The 22229-nt window shown below is 41.4% G+C and overlaps 1 protein-coding gene across 2 annotated transcripts in view; it reads right to left on the bottom strand.

Moving 5' to 3' along the window:
• Window positions 1-8724: 8724 nt before the first annotated feature.
• Window positions 8725-22229, bottom strand: part of ASMTL (acetylserotonin O-methyltransferase like) — a 144726-nt gene continuing 131221 nt past the window's right edge. For both annotated transcript variants that reach the window (XR_011026401.1, XM_068269948.1), the window contains exon 15: window positions 8725-9023. The gene's annotated coding sequence lies outside the window, so the exon portion shown is untranslated. The remainder of the gene's footprint in view (window positions 9024-22229) is intronic.

The following is a 22229-nucleotide window of genomic DNA, read 5'->3' as shown; positions in this document are numbered from 1 at the left end:
GGGCATAGTCCAACAGCCAGAAATAAGATTGTACTGGTCTAAGGACTTTATGCACGCAACACCCCTGTTTCCAGCTTCTATGAGCAGGCAGCGCTATGAGGCTCTTATGAAGTGCCTGCACTTTGCCGACAATTCGGACAATGTCCCCAAAGATGATCCTGCCCATGACAAGCTTTTTAAGCTGAGGCCCATACTCACCCACCTCAGTACAAAATTTAGCGAGGTGTACACCCCAGAGAGAGAGGTTTCAGTGGATGAATCCCTCCTACCCTTCCATGGCAGATTAGGGATAAAACAATATATTCCAAGTAAGGCTGCCAAGTATAGGATAAAATTTTATAAACTTTGTGAGAGCAGCACTGGCTACACCTATTCTTTTTTGCTGTATGAGGGCAAAGATAGCCATTTGCAACCAGCTGGGTGCCCACCGTACATGCCAACCAGTGGGAAAATTGTGGTGGAACTAGCCATCCCACTCCTCCACCAAGGCTATCATGTATACGTGGATAACTTCTGCACCAGCATTCCCCTTTTCAAATTTTTATATTCTTCAGAGACTGGTGCCTGTGGGACGGTGAGGCCAAACCGCAAAGGCCTCCCACCACAGGTGGTTAATAAAAAATTATCAAAAGGGGAAACACACAGTCTCAGAAGTGGTGAGCTCCTGGCTATAAAATTCAGGGACAAGAGAGACGTCATAGTCCTGACTTCACTTCACAATGAAGAAGTGGTTCCTGTCACAACCTCCAGAGAGCGGATCGAGAAGCCAGGGGCATTGGTCGACTACACAAAAAATATGGGTGCAGTGGATCTTGCGGACCAAATGCTCTCCTACTACTTTAAAAAAAAAAAAAAAAGAGAGGGCCTGGTACAAAAAAGTTTTTTTTACCTCCTGCAGATGGCCATGCACAACGCATTTGTGCTTTATAAAAAGAAATGCCACGGTGACAGCTACCTCCCGTTTATGCGACAAGCTTTGAGATCGCTGATCAACGAAAGCGTCAACCTTATGGAGGAATTCAATCCAATGCAACTGGATGGCGCAGTTCGCCTAAGGGGAAAACATTTTTCTGCCCTGATCCCCCTGAACCCAATTAAGGCGAAGCCACAGAAGCGATGCCAGGTGTGCACCAAGAGTGAAAGCAGATACCACTGCCTGAAGTGCCCCTCACAGCCGGGACTCTGCGTTGTCTGCTGCTTTGAGGCATACCATACCCTCAGCAGCTATTAGACTTTTTTTTTTTTTGCTCATTACCCTAAATTTTCACTGGACTTTAATTTTTCCTCTCTACTTTTATTTGCTACTTACTGTCCCTCAAAGGAGCTCACAATTACCACTAGTTAACATTACCACCTTTTTTGGGGGGGTGTGGGAGGAAACCCAGAAGCTTAGAGGAAACCCAAGACTCCTACAACCTGCAAATAGTTTTTTCCCATTTGGACTTGCTACTGCAAGCAGTGCTGGGCGTAATGGAAAAAACTACGCTTACGGATCATTATGCTTAATTTTACGCTATTACGCATTACGGAATTACGCTTACGGCGTCGACATTTATTTACGGTTCATGTCTGTAATTACGCATAGCCCTTACGCAATTACGCATAAGAATACCGTAATGCAGGTTGTTACGTTAGTGCCTTACGCGTAATTTTCTACTAGCAATTAATGCGTAAGGCCATGCTCCCAAGCGGAAAAGTCGACGCATGGATCAATGTTAGGTAGCCGCCGACTTTAAGGGTTAATAGCAAAGCCCCCTTAATTGCTTAGAGCCTCAAATTTGGAGAATATATTAAGGAGATCAGAAGGAATAAGAGGAAAATTTTTTTTTTCAAAAAGACCTTATAGTTTTTGAGAAAATCGATGTTAAAGTTTCAAAGGAAAAATATATACATTTAAAAACCCGCCGACTTTAACGGTTAATAGCAAAGCCTGCTTAAAATTTAGGAACACCAAATTCCCAGGGTATATTAAGGGGATCAGTGGGAATAAGAGGACATTTTTTTTTTCAAAAAGACCTTATAGTTTTTGAGAAAATCGATTTTTAAGTTTCAAGGGCAAAAATGTCTTTTAAATGCGGAAAATGTCAGTTTTTTTTGCACAGGTAACAATAGTGTTTTATTTTCATAGATTCCCCCAAGTGGGAAGAGTTTTACTTCGTTCTGAGTGTGGGAAATATAAAAAAAAACGACGTGGGGTCCCCCCTCCCAGACCTCTTTAACCCCTTGTCCCACATGCAGGCTGGGATAGCCAGAATGCGGAGCACCGGCCGCGTGGGGCTCCGCACCCTGACTATACCAGCCCACATGGTCCATGGATTGGGGGGTCTCGGAGGGGGAGGGGCAGCCAAGATTTCCCCTCCCCCTCCGAGCCCTTGTCCAATCCAAGGACAAGGGGCTCTTCTCCACCTCCGATGGGCGGTGGAGGTGGAGGCCGCGATTTCCTGGGGGGGGTTCATGGTGGCATCTGGGAGTCCCCTTTAAAAAGGGGTCCCCCAGATGCCCACCCCCCCTCCCAGGAGAAATGAGTATAGGGGTACTTGTACCCCTTACCCATTTCCTTTAAGAGTTAAAAGTAAATAAACACACAAACACTTAGAAAAAGTATTTTAATTGAACAAAAAACATAACCACGAAAAAAGTCCTTTAATATTCTTAATTAACCATTAATACTTACCTGTCCCTTTAAAAGACAATTCCCACGCAATATCCTCGGAAATTGGCTAATCAGTTACAATGTAACAAAGTTGTTACAATGTAACAACTTTGTTACTTTGTAACTCCACCGCACCCGACGTCACTCGCCGCTCAGCCGCCGCATACACTAACGCTAAGTCCCCGCCGGCTCCCGCCGTCCACTCCGCCCACACCTGTCACCCATATACATGCTGGCACCTATGGGTGCCAGCATGTATATAGGTGACATGTGGGAGAGGCGGGGAGGGCAGCGAGAGCCGGCGGGACTTATTTGAAGGAACCCCATTCGTCTGCTAAGGACCAATGGGGCTCCTTGGAGCCCAAATACAAAGATGCTTAGAGAGCTCTGAGCTAATATAGCTCAGAGCTCTGTGGTTCGTGCAGGACGCTAAGTCTCGCTGGCTCTTGCTGCCCCCCCCGCCTCTCCCACATGTCACCTATATACATGCTGACACTCATGGGTGCCAGCATGTATATGGGTGACAGGTGTAGGCGGAGTGGACGGCGGGAGCCTGCGGGGACTTAGCGTTAGTGTATGCGGCGGCCGGCGGCTGACATCGGGTGCGGTGGAGTTACAAAGTAACAAAGTTGTTACATTGTAACAACTTTGTTACATTGTAACTGATTAGCAAATTTCCGAGGATATTGCGTGGGAACTGTCTTTTAAAGGGACAGGTAAGTATTAATGGTTAATTAAGAATATTAAAGGACCTTTTTCGTGGTTATGTTTTTTGTTCAATTAAAATACTTTTTCTAAGTGTTTGTGTGTTTATTTACTTTTAACTCTTAAAGGAAATGGGTAAGGGGTACAAGTACCCCTATACTCATTTCTCCTGGGAGGGGGGGTGGGCATCTGGGGGACCCCTTTTTAAAGGGGACTCCCAGATGCCACCATGAACCCCCCCCCCCAGGAAATCCCGGCCTTAACCTCCACCGGAGGAGAAGAAGAGCCCCTTGTCCTTGGATTGGACAAGGGCTCGGAGGGGGAGGGGAAAGCTTGGCTGCCCCTCCCCTTCCGAGACCCTCCCAATCCAAGGACCATGCGGGCTGGTATAGTCAGGGTGCGGAGCCCCACGCGGCCGGTGCTCCGCATTCTGGCTATCCCAGCCTGCATGGGGGACAAGGGGTTAAAGAGGTCTGGGAGGGGGGACCCCACGTCGTTTTTTTTTTATATTTCCCACACTCAGAACGAAGTAAGTAAAACTCTTCCCACTTGGGGGAATCTATGAAAATAAAACACTATTCTTACCTGTGCAAAAAAAACTGACATTTTCCGCATTTAAAAGACATTTTTGCCCTTGAAACTTAAAAATCGATTTTCTCAAAAACTATAAGGTCTTTTTGAAAAAAAATTGTTTCCTCTTATTCCCACTGATCCCCGTAATATACCCTGGGAATTTGGTGTTCCTAAATTTTAAGCAGGCTTTGCTATTAACCGTTAAAGTCGGCGGGTTTTTAAATGTATATATTTTTCCTTTGAAACTTTAACATCGATTTTCTTTAAAAACGATAAGGTCTTTTTGAAAAAAAATTTTTTCCTCTTATTCCTTCTGATCTCCTTAATATATTCTCCAAATTTGAGGCTCTTAGCACTTAAGGGGGCTTTGCTATTAACCCTTAAAGTCGGTGACTTTTTTATATTATACGGGAGCGTAATATTACGCGATTACGGCAGACTGTGTAATTTCAATAGGAGTTTACTGTCTTACGCGTAATTTGTTACGCGTAATAACGTAACCTACGGTCTACGCGTAATTAATTACGTGTAATACCGTAACCTTACACGTAATGCTTACGGTGCATTTGTAGTGAATTACGATGCGTAATTACGCTAATGCGTAATTTCGGCCCAGCACTGACTGCAAGGCGAGAGTGTTCGCCACAAGACTTTACTCTGCAGATCACCCCCCATCTTCTGACCATTGGCTTGCATTGGCGTTTGACCTCTGGATTGTCTCCATCTTGCTAGACCTGCAATGGTGAGTTCCAATGTATTTGTCATTAGTGTTACGGATAGTGATTTAGGCCTCACTTAAAGGAGAACTGTAGTGAGGGGTATATGGAGGATGCCATATTGATTTCCTTTTAAGAAATACCAGTTACCTGGCTGCCCTGCTGAGCTATCTGCCTGCAGAACCACACCAGAAACAAGCATGCAGCTAATCTTGTCAGATCTGACAAAAATGGCAGAAACACCTGATCTGCTGCATGCTTGTTCAGGGGCTATGTCTAAAAGTATTAGAGGCAGAGGATCAGCAGGACAGCCAGGCAACTGGTATTGCTTAAAAGGAAATCAATATGGCAGCCTCTATATACCTCTCACTACAGTTCTCCTTTAAATTATTCTAATTGCAACTGAGTAGGCCTGAGTCTCTAGTTTTCAGAATGGTAACATTTTTGTCTTTTATTGAATGGTCTTACACCCCTGGGGCTTTGAGAAGAAAGAATTACATTGTTGCATTTGGTAAAAAAAGGGCCTTGAAAAATACACCAGGGGTTTTGCTAGGAAAGAATAACTGTATTGTTTCTGGTGCAAAAAAATGGCCTTGAAAAATACACTGGCGCTGCTCATGATTAACAGTGTATTATGTGGCCAAAACACTATCTGATGATGTGTATAGGGTATCATTTTAACCGTGACAAGTAAGAGAAGAGAATTTGGGGTGTTTGAGAGATTATGTATATGTCATTTGAATTGTTTTTTCATGCCAAAGTAAAGAAAACTGTAAAAAACATACCATTTTCAAAGTTGCGGTGCAATTTCATCAAAACCACAAAAGTGCACGTTACAAAATATGTATATTAAAGTAGGTCTGGTTCTCTAGTTTTCAGAATGATATAAGTTATGACCTGTATCCAATGCTCTTAAACTTCAGGGGTTTTGCTAGGAAAGAATGACTGTATTGTTTCTGGTGCAAAAAATGGCCTTGAAAAATACATTGGCGCTGCTCATGATTAACAGTGTATTATGTGGCCAAAACACTATCTGATGATGTGTATAGGGTATCATTTTAACCGTGACAAGCAAGAGAAGAGAACTTGGGGTGTTTGAGAGATTATGCATGTGTCATCTGATTTTTGTTTTTTGGCAAACTGAATGAGAAGCAATAAAACTGTTATTTCCATATACTCTGTTCCAAAATAAAACACTTGTAAAATACACCAAAAGTGACAGAATTGAAAACCGAATGCATAAATAGTTACCTTAGGGACACAGCTTTTAAAATATGTATGCTATGAGGGTGAACTACTGTTATATTTGCAAATAAGGGCTTGAATTCATTGGTAGTATGCAATGACAAAACAAAAAACACAACATAGGAAAAATACACCTTTATTTCCAAATAATATATTGTCACCATACTTTGCACTAGGGACAGAATTTATATATTGTGATAACCAGGACAAATAGGCAGATAAAATGTGTGTGTTTTATGCACATTAGCAGTGTTTATTTTAAAACTATAGGGGATGAAGTTGGAGAAAACGTGTATTTTTTCATTTTTTTCCTTGTTTTTCCCTTTAAAATACATAAAAAGAAAAGGTATTACTAAAAATAAATATCGCCTCCAAAAAGCCTATTTAGCGGCAATAAAAACAAGGTATTGATCAATTTGCTGTGATACGTAGTGAAAAAGTTATTGGTGAATGAAAGGGAGGAGCGCTGAAAGGTGAAAATTGCTCTGGTCCGTTAGGGTAAAAACCCTTGGGGGTGAACTGGTTAAACTTGAAAATGCATCCTCCAATCACCTCTCTTCTTGGGAAAAAAATGCTATCTACTACTACAGACGAATTGGGAGCAGTAATAGAAAGGTGATGGGTGGAGGTGTGCTTGATTATCACAGCTGAAACATGGAGGGTAATGCAATTTGAAATTATACATAAAGGGTACTATGCATTAGATTTTAAACAAGTTAAGGATAGAGTAGACTACCTGACGGCATGTCCTAAATGTGCACTCCCTTAGGGCTTGTTCACACATAGGGCGTTCTCGTGTTTTTTTTAAACGCTGGCGATTTCAGAAATCGCCCTAAAAGTGCTTGTGCAATGATTCCCTATGAGAGTGTTCACATATGAGCGGTTTGATTCCGATCCCCTCACCAAAGCGCAGACTGTACCATTTTCTGGGCAATTTGCCTAAAATGGAAGTTATAGGAAAATAGCAAAGCGCTTGAAAAAACGCTTTGTATAGCAATTTCCCAAGTGCTTTCATGAATAAATACATTGTATTCATTCATTTCTGGGTACACAAGTTCACTTCCTGACTGACGTCAGGAAGTGAAAAAAAATCCCTCTGCAAAAGCACTTAAAAAAGTGCTTTATACAGCACATAGAGAGGAGATTTTAAAAATTGAAAAAAAATTGCTCAGTGCTTGAAAAAGTGCTGGCGATTCATGATGTGAACAAGGCCTAACCCAGATTTATTCCACCTGTTATGGTCTTGCCCACTAATCCAAAAATTCTGGCTTAAGACATGGAGCACGTGTTCAGGCCTGACATCATTGCAGAGAAATGCTAACCCTTGGAATGCCCTTTTCCATACTTTAGATTCCTCCCTAATACAAGCTGTAGAACCACTGAACCCCATTGAACATTTGGTGTTTTTGGCGGCCAAAAAAATGTATTCTAACACTATTCTTCTTCTCCAACCTCCAGAAACCTAATTGATACCATGAGTAAACTTATGTATATTCATAAATTTGATGCTGAACAACATAATTCCAAAAATACAGCTAACATTTTTAAACTATGGACCTCATTTATTAAATTCTACAGGATGGGCCATTTTTATTGATACACCTTAAAAAAATGGGAATGGTTGGTGATATTAACTTCCTGTTTGTGGCACATTAGTATATGTGAGGGCGGAAACTTTTCAAGATGGGTGGTGACCATAGCAGGCATTTTGAAGTTGGCCATTTTAACCACTTCACCACTGAGGGGTTTTACCCCCTGAGCACCAGAGCAATTTTCACCTTTCAGCGCTCCTTCCATTCATTCCCCTATAACTTGATCATTACTTATCGCAATGAAATGAACTATATCTTGTTTTTTCCGCCACCAATTAGGCTTTCTTTAGGTGGGACATTATGCCAAGAATTATTTTTTTCTAAATGTGTTTTAATGGGAAAATAGGAAAAATGTGGGGAAAAAAATAATTATTTTTCAGTTTTCGGCCATTATAGTTTTTAAATAATGCATGCTACTGTAATTAAAACCCATGAAATGTATTTGCCCTTTTGTCCCGGTTATAAAACCATTTAAATTATGTCCCTATCACAATGTTTGGCGCCAATATTTTATTTGGAAATAAAGGTGCATTTTTTTCATTTTTGCGTCCATCCCTAATTACAAGCCCATAGTTTATAAAGTAACAGTGTTATACCCTCTTGACATAAATATTTAAAAAGTTCAGTCCCTAAGGTAACTATTTATGTATTTTTTTTAATTGTAAATTTTTTCATTTTTTTTTTAATTACAAAAAAAAAAAAAAAATGGGGAGTGTGGGAGGTAATGAGTTAATTTTATGTGTAAAAGTCATTTATTTGTATGTGAAAAATGTGTAGGGTGTAGTTTACTATTTGGCCACAAGATGGCCACAGTAACTTTTTGTTTTAATGCGACCTCCAAGCTTCCTTCCGGAAGCTTGGAGGAAGAATAAGGAGGCTGGACACGTGAGTTTTTTCTCACAATGATCGCGCTGCCCATAGGAGAGCAGCGGATCATTGCGGGGCTTAGATCAACGAACGGGAATGGATTTTCCCGTTCATTGATCTCTGGGCGAGCGGGCGGCGGCGTGTTTACTAGCGGCGGGCGGCGTGTTTACGAGCGGGAGCGCGGGCAGCGTCGGGAACGCGGAAAGTACGTATTTCTCCGTCCCTGGTTTTTAAAGGATAGAGAAAGGGGCGGAGAAATACGTACACGCGGGGGTAAAGTGGTTAAATCCAACTTTTTTTTTTTTTTAATAGAAAGCGGGTCATGTGACACGTCAAACTTATTGGGAATTTCACAAGAAAAACAATAGTGTGCTTGGTTTTATGGTAACTTTATTATTTCATAAGTTATTTACAAGTTTCTGACCACTTATAAAAGGTGTTCAATGTGCTGCCCATTGTGTTGGATTGTGAATGCAACCCTCTTCTCCTACTCTTCACACACTGATAGCAACACTGCAGGAGAAATGTTAGCACAGGCTTCCAGTATCCGTAGTTTCAGGTGCTGCACATCTTGTATCTTCACAGCATTGACAACTGCCTTCAGATGACCCCAAAGATTAGCATGCAGCTAATCTTTTCCGATTTTTTGTCAGAAACATTCAGGATCTACGGCTAAAAGTATTAGAGACAGTGGATCAGCAGAGCAGCCAGGCAATATGCATTGTTTAAAAGAAAATACATATGTAAGCCTCCTTGTCTCTCACCTCGGTTCCCTTTAAATGTACAGGTGCTACTTAAAGTGGATCTGAACTCTTGCAAATGACACAAGGAAAACATAAAAGAAATGCAATGTATTTGAAGGGAATGTCCAAGCAAAATAAAAAAAATGAGTTTCACTTACCTGGGGCTTCTACCAGACCCATGCAGCCATCCTGTGCCCTCGTAGTCACTCACTGCTGCTCCAGTCCCCCGCTGGCAGCTAGCCGACCTCGGAGGTCGGCGGGACGCATTGCGTAAATTTTTACGCATTCCCGCTAGTGCAGGAACATTAACACATACATTTTTACGCATTACTGGTTCAATGCGTACAAATTTATGCATTGAACCAGTAACGCGTAAAAATGTATGTGTTAATGTTCCTGCACTAGCGGGAATGCGTAAAAATTTACGCAATGCGTCCCGCCGACCTCCGAGGTCGGCAAGTTGCCAGCGGGGAACTGGAGAAGCAGTGAGTGACTACGAGGGCACAGGATGGCTGTATGGGGCTGGTAAAAGCCCCAGGAAAGTGAAACTCATTTTTTTATTTTGCTTGAACCTTCCCTTTAAAAAAAGAGTTTAGCCTGTGTAATTCCCCCTCATTTGTGTAATCACTAGTTGTAATTTGATCCCTCCTCTGTGTCACATGACTGCCTATAGCAGATAGGAAGATAAGTCCATTTGAAAGCACAGGCTGTAAACAATATGTCGCTTCCATGAATCAAGAAGTAGAAACTGTGGAGATTTATTTTAGGAATTGTATCAGACGTAATAAAGAAATGTTTTTTGTTTAAAGGTTATTATGCTGTTGTGTATCTTTTAGAGCTGAGAGGAGTTCTGAGTTCAGATCCACTTTAAGATAAGCTTTCCTGCATGAAGAGAAAGATGGCAAGCACAGACTTTTTATTAGGTGTACATACCAAATACATGTTGAGAAACACTTTTCTAGAAGCTTAGAATACTACATTATTTGCAGCCTCTTAAACTAACTACAGTATTAAAAAAAAAACAAATATTAAAAAAAATATTTTCGTGATCCAAACTCTGAACGCGAGAGTGCCATGACATTTTTTTCAATGGGTCAAAAATATGCTCCAGAACATCTCTGGTGTAAATTAAAGATCATCAGATGTTCCATCGTACTTATCTTACTCCTGTGCGTATGCACAAAATCTCTACCTCCAATACTCCCATTTGTCCTAGGTGCAATGTCGATCCTGGATCTTTCTTCCATATGTTTTGGGACTGCCCTCATATATATTCATTTTGGTCTAAAATGAATGACTTAATTAATGAAATTCTGCAAACACAACTAATACTTTCTCCCCGGACATTTCTGCTGGGACTGTTAGATGATACCTGACCGGGTAAACACCCCCAATACTTAATTAGAATCCTATGTTTTTATGGTTGTAGGGAAATTCTACGCACCTGGAAATCTGATAAACCTCCCTCCTTTAACTACTGGAAATGTACTATCATGAAGGCCCTGCCTTTATATCGCTTAACGTATAAAAGCCGCAACTGTCCCAGTAGATTTGACAAAATTTGGGCCCCCTGGTATAACAATGTGGAAGCCCTCCCCTCTGGACCAGAGGAATGACCTCACTAGCAAATTAGTATTCTTCTTGCTCAAATTAGGGAACTAGGTCAAACTTAGCCTACTAGTCCTGGTTACAGAGGCAAGCACTGGAAACTTAAAGCTACTACTATCTTCACTTTTCTGTCTTAATTCTCCCCCCCCCCCCCCCTCTTTCTCTCTCTCCCTAATTCCTCTCAACTTTCTCTACAGTTGGCATAGCTCAAGCAACTCTGACCAACTCAGGAGATGTAATAATGTTGGATATCCTTGCATATGTCTCAAAGACCTTTATATGTAATCCTGTTTAGTTCATACTGTATTGAATATATGTATATACCGCATAAGTTGCTCACAGCTTTCCTTCCTTTACGTTTTACTTCCCATGTAATTTCATATTGTACACAACTGTAGTTCATCTAATTGCTGTCCTTTTGGGTACCTGCGTGTACTTGTTTGTACGTGTTTTTTCGAAACTCAAAAATTGAATTGTTAAAAAAAAAAAAATCATCAGATGTTAAACTTTACACAGAAAATTTTTCACAGATAACCCGTATGGAACACTTAAGTGGCTGAGCATGCAAATATAGCATATAAAGCCTGTTTAACTGTTGAACCATTTAATGAAGAAGGTAATACATGAAGAATTAAAACATAGCACATGAGGCCAATACATAAATATTCTGACCTCTGAGTCTCTCTGTGTGGATATTGAGCTCTGGATTCCATTAAAAACAGGACATACTAAGAAACCAAGGATTAAATCAGGACACAAATACTTTCCCACTACAGAATGGCTCACAAGGGATGGCATTTCTAAACCTGGGTTAATCTGTTTAATTTTTATTTTATTTTACCATTTATGGATATGGATAAACTGAAAATAAAAATGGTTCCCTGAAATTTACCTGGTTCCCTAAACATTTACTTTCTGAAATACAATTTCTTGAGAAACACCAACTGTACTTTTAAGGCATTTTTTCTACAATGCTTTACAAGAACAGTCTGAGTGATCAATGACACAGGAGTCGGTGTTTGGTTTTTAGACACTAGTTCTGCCAGTTTATATTGCCACAAATCACAATTATCTGACACCTATGTTAAACGCCAGTATGCTGATTCTTTCATCTTCAAAGTATGTAAATGCAATATGAGTACTTCTAAAGCCCCAGTTCAAGGAGTTTTCTTTTTTTTTTTTTTTTTTTTTACCACTTAAGGGCCGCAGTCTAAAACCCCCCTAGTGACCAGGCTATTTTTTTTTTTTTTTTTACAAAATAGGCCACTACAGATTTAAGTGCTTGCTGCAGGGCTGTACAACCCAGCACACAAGTGATTCCCCCCTCCCCCTTTTCTGCCCACCAACTGAGCTTTCTGTTGGTGGGCTGTGATTGCTCCCCCAATGTTTTTTTTTTTATTTAATGTGTTTATTTTATTAATACATTTTGCTTTATTTTTTTAAGCCTCTCCCCGCCAGCCAATAAGCACGATTGGCTGTCATAGGCTTCAGCCTATGACAGTGCATCGCTCCTGTCCCCCCAGGGTGATCGCAGCACTGTACTATGTAAATAGACAGCGTTTCGCCATCTAAAAGTCTCCAAGCGGCGATGACGGAGAGGAGCGATCCTCTGCAATCTCCGCCCCTAGGACTTCAAAAGGTGTGGTTGGCAAAAGGTTAAATACATCATACATATAACAAGCTTTAAAACATTTTAAGATGGTAGTGAGAAGAACTGTATATCTCTCAGATTAGCACCAATGAACCAACAGCAGCAGTTAATTTCTATCTAAAGCAATAAAAAAAAAAAAGTCACTGAAGAGTGACATTATTAAACATTGACACTTTTCTTGATGCAGAATATTAATCCTGGATGTGTTTGCACTCTGGGGATAAAGCTATGTACACCCCCTAGATTAAACTGGTCTGAATCGACTCATAAGGACCGCCTCAGGTGAGACTCTAGCATGTGTACAGGAGCCCCCCTAGGATTCAGCACGACAAATCCTTAGCAACGAGTCTGCCGAGAGTCACTTCCTCATGCACCCTCTACCCCCTTCACCCCATGATAATAGGATGCGTCGCTAGCCATCTGTACATCACTTGGCCCCGAACGGTCGCCTGAGTCTTGAAGGAGGATGGACGGAGGCGCCACGCTTGCTACGAGCTAACATGCAGTTGCTCTTGTATATTGCCAGACAGGAGCAACTGCGTGTCAACAATAAAACAACGCTAAATCAGCATGACTAAAGTGTATTAAAGCGACAGCACCCCCTTTTCTCTAGTGAGGAATTAATTCAACTCCTCTTGGTTCTGGCATTAAATAGTAAGCTTTTGCAGAAGTAGAGCCTGGTATAATCTATAAAGCTGTACACATTAATAAAATAAAGAGAGATATTTTAGGTCTCGATTTGTGGTAGTTAAAACCAGCAATTATAGGGAATAAAACTATCGATAACTTTATCATTAACATTTTAAATGTCCCTGAGGAAACTATATATAAACTAGGCATTACACTTTACAGAAAACAAATACTCCTGTACATAAAAATGCCACATTAACTTTGCATCAAAAGACTGAAGAATTAGTAGAAGGTCAGTTCTCTCTCCCTTCACTTAAACAAATTCAAAATGCTGCATGAGAACATGAGCAATAAACTATTCCTACAGCTTTCTCAGGATATATTAGCTGCGTGTTCTCTTGGATCAGAAATTCCTCCAGGAGCCTGAAACATTTGCAAGTGAATAAAAATCCCTCCATTTTCTGCCAGATTCATTTTTAGCATGTTGGATACCAGCACAAAATAAATTCACAGTGTTTACCACATGCATCAGTAAATGATTTTAACCCCCCAGGTCCCTGAAGCGCTCCAGCAAGTACATCCCTGCTATATTCGATCGCTTCACCTGCAAGAGAAATAAACTGTAAATAGCTTAATACTGTTGCACCAAAAACACTGCAAACGATTCTTTTGAGGGAAACCCAGGATGTGTGACCACCACTGTGAGCACAAAAATGTGTAAGGCACACCCATACCCCCCCTCCCCCAAACAGGCTGCTTAACATATATCCACCTACTCCTACAACTGGCAGTGAAATTAGTGCTTTCAATTTTTATCACCAAGCCAACAATGGCTTTTTGGGCACATCAATGATTAATATGGGACACTTCAGTATATCAGATAATGTGCCACTGATAATAAAAGTGCTTATGTAACTGCAATAACAGCATAATCATCTGCTCCAGACTACAGTTTCTGATATTGCCTCATGCATCAACTTAGACCTCCAGGGTAGAAAGCTACAATCCACTTTTATTTACAAAAAGTGTAAAACTCCAATAAAAAAAAAACCCCAAAAATTCCATATAGCTCCCCCACACGATTGAACATACAGTGGCAAAAGCACAGTGGTAATGATGGCAGCTCCAGGCACACCATGGTATTACTGTGCTCAATTGGCCTGCCAACTCTCCTGACCTGAACCCCATAGAGAATCTGTGGGATATTGTGAAGAGAAAGTTGAGAGACGCAAGATCCAACACTCTGGATGAGCTTAAGGCCGCTATCGAAGCATCCTGGGCCTCCATAACATCTAAGCAGTGCCACAGGCTGATTGCCTCCATGTCACGCCGCATTGAAACAGTCATTTCTGCAAAAGGATTCCCAACCAAGTATTGAGTGCATAACTGAACAAAATTATTTGAAGGTTGACTTTTTTGTTTTAAAAACACTTTTCTTTTATTGGTCGGATGAAATATGCTAATTTTTTGAGATAGGAAATTTGGGTTTTCATGAGCTGTATGCCAAAATCATAAATATTAAAACAATTAAAGGCTTGAACTACTTCAGCTGTGTGTATTTGAATCTAAAATATATGAAAGTCTAATGTTTATCAGTACATTACAGAAAATAATGAACTTTATCACAATATGCTATTTTTTTGAGAAGATCCTGTATATACACACACAGTGATTTTCAAAAGTATTCGGCCCCTTTGAAGTTTTCCACATTTTTGTCATATTACTGCCACAAACATGAATCAATTTTATTGGAATTCCACAAGAAAGACCAGTACAAAGTGGTGCACATGTGAGAAGTGGAACAAAAATCATACATGATTCCAAACATTAAAAAAAAAAAATAACTGCAAAGTAGGGTGTGCGTAATTATTCAGCCCAGAGTCAATACTTTGTAGAACCACCTTTTGCTGCCAGTCTTTTAGGGTATGTCTCTACCAGCTTTGCACATCTAGAGACTGAAATCCTTGCCCATTCTTCTTTGCAAAACAGCTCCAACTCAGTCAGATTAGATGGACAGCATTTGTGAACAGCAGTTTTCAGATCTTGCCACAGATTTTCGATTGGATTTAGATCTGGACTTTGACTGGGCCATTCTAACACATGGATATGTTTTGTTTTAAACCATTCCATTGTTGCCCTGGCTTTATGTTTAGGGTTGGTGTCCTGCTGGAAGGTGAACCTCCGCCCCAGTCTAAAAGTCTTTTACCGACTCCAAGAGGTTTTCTTCCAAGATTGCCCTGTATTTGGCTCCATCCATCTTCCCATCAACTCTGACCAGCTTCCCTGTCCCTGCTGAAGAGAAGCACCCCCAGAGCATGATGCTGCCACCACCACATTTGACAGTGGGGATGGTGTGTTCAGAGTTATGTGCAGTGTTAGTTTTCCCACACATATAGCGTTTTGCATTTTGACCAAAAAGTTCCATTTTGGTCTCATCTGACTAGAGCACCTTCTTCCACGTTTGCTGTGTCCCTCACATGGCTTGTGGCAAACTGCAAATGGGACTTCTTATGCTTTTCTGTTAACAATGGCTTGCTTTGTGCCACTCCTACATTAAGGCCAACTTTGTGCAGTGCACGACTAATAGTTGTCCTATGGACAGATTCCCCCACTTGAGCTGTAGATCTCTGCAGCTCGTCCAGAGTCACCATGGGCCTCTTGACTGCATTTCTGATCAGCGCTCTCCTTGTTCGGCCTGTGAGTTTAGGTGGCCGGCCTTGTCTTGGTAGGTTTACAATTGTTCCATACTCCTTCCATTTCTGAATGATCGCTTGAACAGTGCTCTGTGGGATGTTCAAGGCTTTGGAAATCTTTTTGTAGCCTAAGCCTGCTTTAAATTTCTCAATAACCTTATCCCTGACCTGTCTGGTGTGTTCTTTGGACTTCATGGTGTTGTTGCTCCCAATATTCTCTTAGACAACCTCTGAGGCCGTCACTGAGCAGCTTTATTTGTACTGACATTAGATTACACACAAGGTGCAATCTATTTAGTCATTAGCACTCATCAGGCAATGTCTATGGGCAACTGACTGCACCCAAAGGGGGCTGAATAATTACGCACACCCCACTTTGCAGTTATTTATTTGTAAAAAATGTTTGGAATCATGTATGATTTTCGTTCCACTTCTCACGTGTACACCACTTTGTATTGGTCTTTCACGTGGAATTCCAATAAAATTGATTCATGTTTGTGGCAGTAATATGACAAAATGTACAATATATATATCTTCTGAGTTTTCTCACAAGATATGTTTTTACGTCCCGAGCAAGTACGAAAATACTCGATAATAAGTTTGAGATTACTTTTCTATCTACATTTTAGCACTTTTTAGTTGTCAGTTGCTGAAATGTTTCGCAGAGGAGATAAAACATTATCTCATTGGAAAAAAACTCAGAAGACAAGTTAACTGAATAAAGGCCCAAGAGTAAAAGGAAACGATAAAGGCTGTGTATTTCAGAGGAACATCACATTACTAGCTACTGAAAATACTTTTTTTTCTTTACTTGTTGCAGCTACAGTATATAGTAATTAGTGTACATACTAATTTTGGTAAGTATTCACTACCTTGCATGGATCTTTATTTATTCATTTTGGTGAAGACAGACAGATCTTCTTAAAGGACCACTATCGTGAAAAAGTAGGCAGTTAACCAGTTCGGCCTATCTGGACGAGCTTCCTCGTCCAGATAGGCACTGCTGCTGCCGCCGCCTCGTGCCCGCCGCTAGCCCCCCGATCAGTGAATGGGAATATAATTCCCATTCACCGATCTATCTTCCCCGCAGAAATACCGACGCTTTCTCTCCAGAGAGCGCGGTATTTCTGCCCCCAGGAAACATTTCCCCTGCTTTTAAGTTCCTAGATGCGAAATCGTTCGCATCTAGGACTTTTTTCACTGTGGCCGAATAGTAAACTGCACCACAATTCATTTTTAATAAAAAAAAATATATATTTTACATTTAAAATTAACAGTTTCCCTCCCACACCAAAAAATACCCACATACACTTTTTTTTATTAAAAATAAAAAATACAATTAAAAAAAAAAAAAAACAACAACATTAATAGTTACCCAAGGGTCTGAACTTTTTAAATATTCATGTCAAGAGAATGTTATATTATTTAAAATTATAAGCTTATAAATAGTGATGGACGCAAATTGAAAAAATGCACCTTTATTTCTAAATGAAATATCAGCACCATAAATTGTGATAGGGACATCGTTTAAATGGTGTAATAAGCGGGACAGATGGGCAAATAAAATACATGAGTTTTAATTACGCTAGCGTATATTAATTTCAAACTAGAATGGCCAAAAACTGAGAAATAATGAATTTTTTTCATTTCTTTCTTAATCTTCCTGTTAAAATAGATTTAGAAAAAAATAATTCTTAGCAAAATGTAGCACCCAAAGAAAGCCTAATTAGTGGCGGAAAAAACAAGATATAGATCGATTCATTGTGATAAGTAGCAATAAAGTTATAGGCGAATGAATGGGAGGTGAACGTTGCTCGGATGCATGAGATTTTCGGACTGCGGTGCTGAACCGGTTAAAATCTGACAGAACCGACAGGTTTTGGGCCAGTCCATCTCCTCATTGGAGATGTCAAGCTTTTATTTCCTGAACAGCAGTTTAACTGCCAAAATAGTAAGATACCAGCCAGCCTCCCTACTCACTTGCACCCTATTTTGTCGGTTAGACTTTGCAACTGCTGTTCAGGAAATGTTGTTGAAAACAAAGAAACCCTGAGAATCCCCCACGAAGAGATAGACTGGCCCAAAATCTGTCCGTTCTGTCAGATTTTAACTGCCTACTTTTTTCGCTATAGTGGTCCTTTAAAAAACTTCAAACAAATTAACAGACAAAGGTGAAATAGAAGATGCAGAATTACTTAGGCTAAGTTCTCAAAACGGACCACCAGACGTGTAAGCAGATCCAATATTAAGATGTGTCGACATGTCAGTACTATTTGCTGCCTGTGGCAGTTACAATATGCAAAGTTCTAACCTCCCCAATTTTTCCAGTCACTGGACGCTGGTCATAAGTAGTGTTGGGCGAACACCTAGATGTTCGGGTTCGCGAATGTTCGCCGAACATCGCCGCGATGTTCGGGTGTTCGCGCCGAACTCCGAACATAATGGAAGTCAATGGGGACCCGAACTTTTGTGCTTTGTAAAGCTTCCTTACATGGTACATACCCCAAATTTGCAGGGTATGTGCACCTTGGGAGTGGGTACAAGAGGAAAAAAAATATTTGAAAAAGAGCTTATAGTTTTTGAGAAAATTGATTGTAAAGTTTCAAAGGAAAAACTGTCTTTTAAATGCGGAAAATGTCATGTTTCTTTGCACAGGTAACATGCTTTTTGTCGCCATGCAGTCATAAATGTAATACAGAGAAGAGGTTCCAGGAAAAGGGACCGGTAACCGTAACGCTAACCCAGCAGCAGCACACGTGATGGAACAGGAGGAGGGCGGCGCAGGAGGAGAAGGCCACGCTTTGAGACACAACCCAGGCCTTGCATGAGGACAAGAAGCGTGCGGATAGCAATGCTTTTTGACGCCATGCAGTCATAAATGTAATAAAGATGAGAGGTTCAATAAACAGGGACCGGAAACGCTAACCCAGCAGCAACAGCAGCAGCACACGTGATGGAACAGGAGGAGGTGCAGGAGGAGAATGCCACGCTTTTTGAGACACAGCATCCCAGGCCTTGCATAAGGACAAATAGCGTGCGGATATAGCAATGCTTTTTGCCGCCATGCAGTCATAAATGTAATAAAGATGAGAGGTTCAATAAACAGGGACCGGAAACGCTAACCCAGCAGCAGCAGCACACGTGAGGGAACAGGAGGAGCCGCAGGAGGAGAAGGCCACGCTTTTTGAGACACAGCATCCCAGGCCTTGCATGAGGACAAATAGCGTGCGGATATAGCAATGCTTTTTGCCGCCATGCAGTCATAAATGTAATAAAGATGAGAGGTTCAATAAACAGGGACCGGAAACGCTAACCCAGCAGCAGCAGCAGCAGCAGCACACGTGATGGAACAGGAGGAGGCGCAGGAGGAGAATGCCACGCTTTTTGAGACACAGCATCCCAGGCCTTGCATGAGGACAAATAGCGTGCGGATATAGCAATGCTTTTTGCCGCCATGCAGTCATAAATGTAATAAAGATGAGAGGTTCAATAAACAGGGACCGGAAACGCTAACCCAGCAGCAGCAGCAGCACACGTGATGGAACAGGAGGAGGCGCAGGAGGAGAATGCCACGCTTTTTGAGACACAGCTTTTTGAGCGGTGTACCACTATTCCCAGCAGCGACACAGAACACAATGCTATACAGTGGCGGGTGAGCGGTGTACCACTATTCCCAGCAGCGACACAGAGCACAATGCTATACAGTGGCGGGTGAGCGGTGTACCACTATTCCCAGCAGCGACACAGAGCACAATGCTATACAGTGGCAGGTGAGCGGTGTACCACTATTCCCAGCAGCGACACAGAGCACAATACTATACAGTGGCGGGTGAGCGGTGTACCACTATTCCCAGCAGCGACACAGAGCACAATGCTATACAGTGGCGGGTGAGCAGTGTACTACTATTCCCAGCAGACACAGAGTGGCAGTAAACAGAATGCTATATAGTGTGGCTGAGCGAGGTACACAGAGTGGCAGTAAACAGAATGCTATATAGTGTGGCTGAGCGAGCGGTGTACTACTATTCCCAGCAGCGACACAATGACTGGGGGGACCCTGGCTAGCGTGGCTGGAGCGCGAACTACCCTGCCTGCCTACCCAAAGCTAAACCCACAGACAAATGGCGGAGATATGACGTGGTTCGGGTATTTATTTACCCGAACCACGTGACCCGTTCGGCCAATCACAGCGCTAGCCGAACGTTCGGCCATGCGCTCTTAGTTCGGCCATGTGGCCGAACGGTTTAACCGAACACCATCAGGTGTTCGGCCGAACTCGAACATCACCCGAACAAGGTGATGTTCTGCAGAACCCGAACAGTGGCGAACACTGTTCGCCCAACACTAGTCATAAGATGTAGAATATCAATTGCGCTCACTACTTGTAGCCACATTTTTCATTGCGGGCATCCCTATCGCCCGCTATTTATCGGATACTGTGGGTGCCCAAATGTTATACTTATACCGATACAGTAGTTTCAATGGGCAGTTAAGGCGGGGACAGTTTTAAGGTTAGGTGTGGGGAGGGTTAAAGGAGAACTGTAGTGAGAGGTTTTTGGAGGCTGACATATTTATTTCCTTTTAAAGAGAACCTGAACTGAAAATAAAAAGTCAAAATAACCATACACAGGTCATACTTACCTCCTGTGTAGTCTACTACTCAATCTCTGTCTTGTCTCTTGCGTCCCATTTGTCCACTGTGATCAATAGATTTCTCCGTCCTCCATTTTAAAAATGGCCATTACCTCCTAACAGCTCCCTGGTCAGCACACTGTTAAGCTGTCATATCACCCACTTGAGCCATAGGGGATCATGGACATTATCTTGCACATTCAGTTGTAACTGACAGCAGCTGATATATAACTGACAGCAACTGGTATATTTCAGTTCTGACAAAATATTGTCAGAACTGGAAGGGATCACTGTAAGAAGTAAATTGTGAGCCTCTGAGAGGTACTGATGGTGAAGTTAGTATGTAATATTCATTTGCAGCTACGTCATGAGTTTATTTTAAATAATTTTCCTCGCTTCAGGTTCCCTTTAAACAATACCAGTTGCCTGGCTGTTCTGCTGATCCTCTGTCTCTAATAGTATTAGCCACAAACCCTGAACTAGCATACAGCAGAACAGGTGTTTGACAGTTTTGTCAGATCTGACAAGGTTTTCTGCATGCTTGTTTCTGGTGTGATTCACACCACTGCAGGCAAATAGCTCAGCAGGGCTGCCAAGCAATTGGTATTGCTTAAAAGGAAATCAATATGGCAGCCTCCATATACCTCTCACTACAGTTCTCCTTTAAGGTTAGCCATGGTGAGGAGTGTTCAGTGTGAGTTAGGTTAGGTTTAGTTGTAGTAAAAATATCACTATTATTTACCAATACTTTACTATCGAAATTGCCAATTTAACAATGTGTAGAATATCAGTAAATTTATTTTACAGCTGTGAAATATAAAAAACTTTACTCATTAATAAAGGGAGCAATCAATCAAGAGTCAGTTTCAAGACTGTAAGGGAAAAAAAGTATTGCCCATATATGATATAATATAAACAGACATTCCATTTACAAAACATACTGTATCCCTCATTACATAAAATGCCATTGTGACTTTACATCAAAAGAATGCAGAAAGTTCAGATCACTTTACATTCACTTCTACAAATGTATTATGGTGCATGAGAACAGAACGTGAGTGCATATTAATACTTGTTTAAAGCTTTCTCAGGGTGTATTAGATGTATGTTCAGATGTACATGAAATCCCTTTACAAACCCAGACTATTTCCAATAAAAAAATACCCATCTTATTCACAACCACCCCCACCCCCACCATTCAACTCTTATATAAATTTCTTGAGGACCACAGGTTTACACCCCCTAGTGACCATGCTATTTTTTACAATTCAGCACACTGCAGCTTTAACAGTTTATAGCACAGCCATACAACTTAGCAGCCAAACAAATCTTGCCACCTTTTCTGCCCACCAACAGAGCTTTCTGTTGGTGGGATCTGATTGCTGCTGCGGTTTTTATATTTTTTTAATTAAAAAAGTCAATTTTATTAATAAATTCCCTCCCATTCCCCCCCCCCCTGATCCAATCAGTGTGATCACCTCTCATAGGCATCAGCCTGTGAGAGGGATCCTGCTGTGAGCCACTCCAGGGGACAGCCAAGAGACAGGGCTGTCCCCAGTACAGGGCTGCGCTAGATCGCAGACTGTACAAATAAAAATAACAGCGATTTCTATACCTAACAGCCTGCCACCTCCGATCGCGGCTGGCAGGCTGTTTACACGGGGATGCCCGATTGCTGCTAATCTCCGCCTACAGGACCTGATGCCAATCGGCCTTAGGCGGACCTCTACTGGCACCATACCACCGCCAATGGGCGTTAGGCGGTCAGAAGGGGGTTAATGCTTGAGTTGCCAGTGTGAAGTACATTTATCCAATGCATTAAAATGTTTGCTGCATGAACATGAATTAACACACAATTATCAGCTATAGCATAATTCATTGTTGTATAGTTACTTTAAATATCCTCTCTATTAAAAGATTT

Source organism: Hyperolius riggenbachi, chromosome 2, assembly GCF_040937935.1.
Source record: "Hyperolius riggenbachi isolate aHypRig1 chromosome 2, aHypRig1.pri, whole genome shotgun sequence".
NCBI lineage: Eukaryota > Metazoa > Chordata > Amphibia > Anura > Hyperoliidae > Hyperolius > Hyperolius riggenbachi.
This window is presented reverse-complemented; position numbering and strand designations above follow the sequence as displayed.